The sequence below is a fragment of the Calypte anna genome, chromosome 2, assembly GCF_003957555.1.
Source record: "Calypte anna isolate BGI_N300 chromosome 2, bCalAnn1_v1.p, whole genome shotgun sequence".
Classification (NCBI taxonomy): Eukaryota; Metazoa; Chordata; class Aves; order Apodiformes; family Trochilidae; genus Calypte; species Calypte anna.
The window spans coordinates 55676232-55681658 of NC_044245.1; positions in this window are offsets into that span (position 1 = coordinate 55676232).

Here is a 5427-nt window from a genome sequence, read left to right on the forward strand (position 1 = left end):
GCATGAGCTTGTTTCTTCTTTTCACCAGAGCTCTTTGTTTCCTTTTTCTTTAATATTGTGTTGAATTTAACATAACAGAAACCCAAAGAATTTTCCAGAGGCTAGATGATGCCAACCACTGTCTGTCTGTTCAGAGAGCTCTGGCAGTGTTTAGTAACAAAGCAGCACTAAGACTGTTGCCTTTGCTGACAGCTTGTTCTGAACTTCACAGAGGATTCCTTGCATGATCTCTGGAGAAGAGACCTCCACATCTACAGCTGTCTCTCTGTTGGACTCTTAGGATGTTACAGGAGAGCTATTGCAAAGAAAACAGGTCAGATGTGAAGGATTTGTCTTTATGAAAATGCTTATTTTTCTTCTACCCCACCTTTCAATAGTAGCTGGAATCACTATGCACTTTTTATTTTTCATCTTAAGTGATTTACTATTTATATCTCTGATCTTTTTGAACACAATAAATCCTCTCCTGTAGAGAAGCAAATAGCATCATCAAGTCAGTGCCATCTGAGCACTTCTTCACAGGCCCTGCAAGTAGTTCAAGAATTTTCATATCCTAAGCTGCTCTTAATGCTGTTGCAGTGTTGTCTACTCATCTCTCCAGTTTCATCACAAGACATCAGGTATCTAAAGTAAATGTGAGATTCCTAAAGAACTAGATCCATCCCATTTAAAAGCTGGTGTCTGTGTCATTGTGGTGTCTCTCTCTCACCAAAGGTATTTTGAATTATTTTGTAGTAGCGGGAAGAAATCATGTGCAATCTTAAAGAGGCTGTGTATTAAAGAGGCTTGTAGTAGACTAGGAGAGATCATTAGAGTCTGTTGTATAGAACTGGGAACTGGTAAGTATCTACATTGTTAGTCAATCGTCTTGGATCTATTTGGTCAAATTAAAAATGCAATTCAAATGCGTGTATCAAAATGCTGAATAAGAGCACCACCTTTGTTGCTTCCCTTCTCTTTAGTAACACAGGCTCTGCAAATGCAGGCATCACACACATGGCAGATGTGATGCAAAAACCCCAGACATGTAGCACATACCCAGTGGGTTGTCATCTTTTGCCCATGATACTGGTAATGAGTGCAACTTGTCACCAGCTCCAGGTAGTTGTGGTCTCCTGAAGAGGTATTTGGTGTTCAGTCTACAAAACAGATTGTAAAAATTTAAAGTATTTCAAGTTTACTTGCTGTTGAACACATGTGAATCAGCTTGTATCCAAATGCATAACCTGTTGTCCTGTTGTCCTTCTCTGATTAATGGGATAATTCTGCCACACATGTGTTTTCTTTGAGTAGATTTGTTGATAGTGAGTGGTTTGTTTTGTTTTTTTAAATTATTTTGATTGTAGTGATCCTAGACTGTCATTGAGATGAGCACACAGAGAGGTGCTTTTTCCTACTTGGTTTCTCAGCCAGAAGTTCCAGAACTGTGGGATCTTCTTTTAAGTTGCTATACTTTGAGTTTGCTTTTAGTATATGACTTGGAAAGGAACAAGACTCAAATGTGACCTCAAAGGCAGCCACAGGTTTAAAAAGTAAATGCAGATTAACTCTGTATCAAATGAGGTTTCAGCTTGAGGGGAAAGTTGACAACCTGTTTCAGTTTTTACCTCTTTGGTAAGGGAAAGATTTTTCCATTTTTGGTGTAACCAGTGAAATTCCAATTATCTGATCATGTTAATTTTTAGCTTCATTGTCCAAGGAATAACTGCAGTCATTTAAAGGAAATCTGTAGTTAACATTGCCTTCCATTTGTTTAGAAGTAAAATTTCTGTTGCAGCTTTTATGCTATGAAAGTTGTCTCTGCAGCTGTGCTTTTGAAATGCATTCCGGCAGCGAGCCATATAATTTTTTCCAGATGCTGCTGTGTTAGATAGGGATTGGTCTTATTTTTCTTGGGATTTACAGGTGAAACCTTTTCCATCTTAGTTTATCAAAGAGTGCTCAGACGCTGAAGAGCTTTCCTAGCTCAAGTAGACTGATGTCCTGAAGGTGTTTTCTGTAGATGGGTAAGTTCTGTAGATGTGAGCTCAGAGCAGTGCAGCCTGGATGGGAACATAAATACCTATTATATCTGTACTTTGATCAGACAGTGGGAAGCTTATGGTGTTTTGTACTTAATTTTTCCTATGGTCCCCATCTTTCTGTCTTTAGTGAAGGGACTTGTGCAGGAGAAAGGCAGGCTGAATTTATTCCAAGGAGCAAAATCTTTCAGAAGTGTAATGACACCAAATGCTTTAGGTCCATCTACAGTTTTGTTCATAAAAAAGCCTAAGGGTACTTACCAAAGTATTTTTAGATTTTACTGAAGGTGCTGGAGCTGAGTATTCTTCAGTCCCTCAACACAGCTGAAGATTACTGTGGCTTATCGGGCATATGTGGTATTGAGTCAAATAAAAGCCAACAAAATTAGGCAGTCAAGTTCTTTTGTCTCAGATAAGCCAACAGTTTCTTGTGCCTAAGGGATGTGTTCATTTTTCTGAAAAGGCAAACCAAGGGCTTTTTTGCAAGTTTTGTTTTTTGTTTTTGTTTTTGGTTTGTTTTGGTTTGGTTTTTTTGGTTTTGATTTGTTGCTGTTCCTGAGTACTGGAAGTTTAGAGCCATCAGGGAACATATACCCAGACAGCAACTAAAAGCACATTTTATTTTGTATTACCTGTAGATGAATATTACATGTTATCCTATAGGACAGCATCCTAACCGATGTTGCAGTCTCCTTTGCTGTCTGAGGAAGTAACTGTTGACAAGCTCACTGCCATAACCTGTGAAGCAGCTGAGGTCTGTCATGAATTGCATACCTGTTTCAGCACAGAAGAGAACGAAGTACTGGTCTCATCTGGGAGTATAAGGCTTGGAAGTTGTGCACTCTTTCCTCAGCCCTCAGCCCCCTTCTGTGTCCTTGAGCAGGTAAAAGTCCTGTGTTTTCCTGGCATTGTATCATTTTGCTTTGTGATGTTTAAAAATCATAAGAGGATCCAGCAGAAAGCATGAGTGCTTTTAGAACCATGAGCGTATGTAAGTTTATTACTGTCCTCTGTCATCTTAGCAGGAAACCTGTTGTACATCTCTTCCTGTGTTTCCTGACAAAGCACTGACATACACCAGTACCCATACAGCCCGGGAATTTTACTGTGCCTGGAGTCACCCATAGGGATGAGACAAAATGTGGATGCTATAAAGCTCCTTCATACTTAGTCTCTTTTGTGCAGGCATTTGTGAAAGTCACCTAGCTGAGGTTTGCATATCCAGGAGCATTTTACCTCCTGTTCTGTTTGTGTGGGTTAGTGGGGTGTTTTTAACATAACTAATATGGCTTCAGAGGAGGATGTAGGATTAATCTTTAACTGATTACATGGCTTCATAGCCATGGCTTCATAGTATGACTGCCTTGAAAAATTAGTACTCTTGTTAATAACCCCTCTCAGTTGTGCTGTAATAGTACATGAATAAACAGTGGCAAGCTTACAGTCTAAGTTGAAGATAAAAAGACAGCAAGAAGAGGAAATCAAAAGACTTGTCTGTCACTTGACAACATAATTGCAGTCATTGATGGTAAACAAGGAAAGTTTATTTCTTTTGTTTCCATACTTTTAAATACCATTTATCTGATAAATTTTTCTTTGCTATTTTCACTTGATGTGGAAAAGTGTGGTTTGTCCTCTAAGCATTTAACAAATACTATTCTAGTAAACTGAAGGGATGACAGGAGTTTATATGTAGAATTTCACTTTCCTCCACATTCCTTGGTGTGGATTTTGGCACCTGGTATAGCCTGAGCTTTCCCTGATAAGCTTTCCAAGTTTCCGTGCCAAATTCTAAAAATTCTGAAAGACTTGAAGATTTGTTAGCACATAAACCATGAGGGACACTGAGCTGGGTAACCTGGCTGCCTTCACAATGCCTGGCAGCAGTGAACCCAACGCCCGCCAACCAAGAGCTTTGCAGAGATGGGGTGCAAAACTTTTTACATGTGAGCTCCTGCATTATGCCAAGGTATTTGTTACTTAAAAAAACCTGCTGGCCCACTCCTTGGGTGCTTCATTAATTCTGGCTAATAGAGGGGCATTTCTTGTCCTGATAACTACAGTGAGGACAGTGGTGGGGTTCATTCGTTTTTAGTGCTGTGTCTGTAACTTATTTTGCTTGGATCATCTGATCTATGTCATTTCCAAATCTTGAAATTTCATGTGGGAGTGCCTCAGTTTATAACTGTTAGCATTTTCTGTATGCTCTGTCTTCTAATAATTAGCTCTTATGCCCTTCAGTGCACAAATAATGCTTATTAATTGCATTTAATGAGCATCTCTCACCTGCAGCACATTGCCCTGCACTGTTACACTCCTCAGTGTATAACAGCATGGTATGGTTTATTTAAATAACACACTTGATGGCACTTAACAGCTCTAAAAATATGCAAAAATGCTGACCTCCCTCTGAGGTGTTTACTGGTTTTGGAGAAAGTGTGCAGTTTCTGGTGGAGGACTGTAAGTTGATTACATGTAGCCTTAAAGTACCATAAAGATTATTTTCCATTTGTGTAGCTCTGCTGCATTTGAAGTGTGGCAGCAAAACAGAGAAAGCTGGCACTTGTCAGTCTATGCCACAGCATGTTTGGAGCGAAAGGTACATTAGGAGTGGTAGTTTCCAGATTAATGCAGGTACTTCATGACCTTCCTCATGAAGTACCTGGCAAGGTGTGTGATGTGATTTGGGACTCTCACAGCGATTCAGGTCCCAGTTGTTTAGTCAGCATGCTCTTCCTTAAATCTTTCCCTTTGTTTTACAAAAACGTGTGTGTGCTGAGTGGGAATGTGTCACTGGGGTGGGATTCACAATGAAGATTTCCAGCAGCATCAATGTCCAGGATAATGTGAGGACCAATTGTGTCCTACTTCTCTGTATCTTTGTCCTACTTTTCTCGTTCCAACAGGGTATCGTGTGGGGGTTCCCATCTACGTGTGTGGTTGTTATGCCATAGACTCATTTCTGTTTGAATACTGAAGACCTGAGTTATGTTCTTCTTTCTTATCTAAGAGGGCAACTGTACATATTGAAGTAAAACTATGGATGAATCCATCTTTTGGGGATTTGGGAGGGGTGGAATTGCGAGTGGAGGCCATTAACAAAAAATTAGCTTTAACCAATTTAGTATTATTCAAATTGCACTGTACAATTTGCTTCACATTTCCCTGGGTGACCAAGTCTTACAGTCATCTAAGTCAAGTTTTCACCTGTCTGTTTTCATATCCTTCCTCATTTCCTTTCTGAGTAGTAAAAAAACCTTTAAAAGCATGGAGATTTCTGCAGGTACTCAAAACAATAACCTTGAAGATAGTCCCTTGGCAACCTGCTGCACTATTGAAACGTGGTATGAGTCATCTTTCATAGACAAAAAAAAAAAAGACATTTTATAAAACTTCTCCTTTTTTT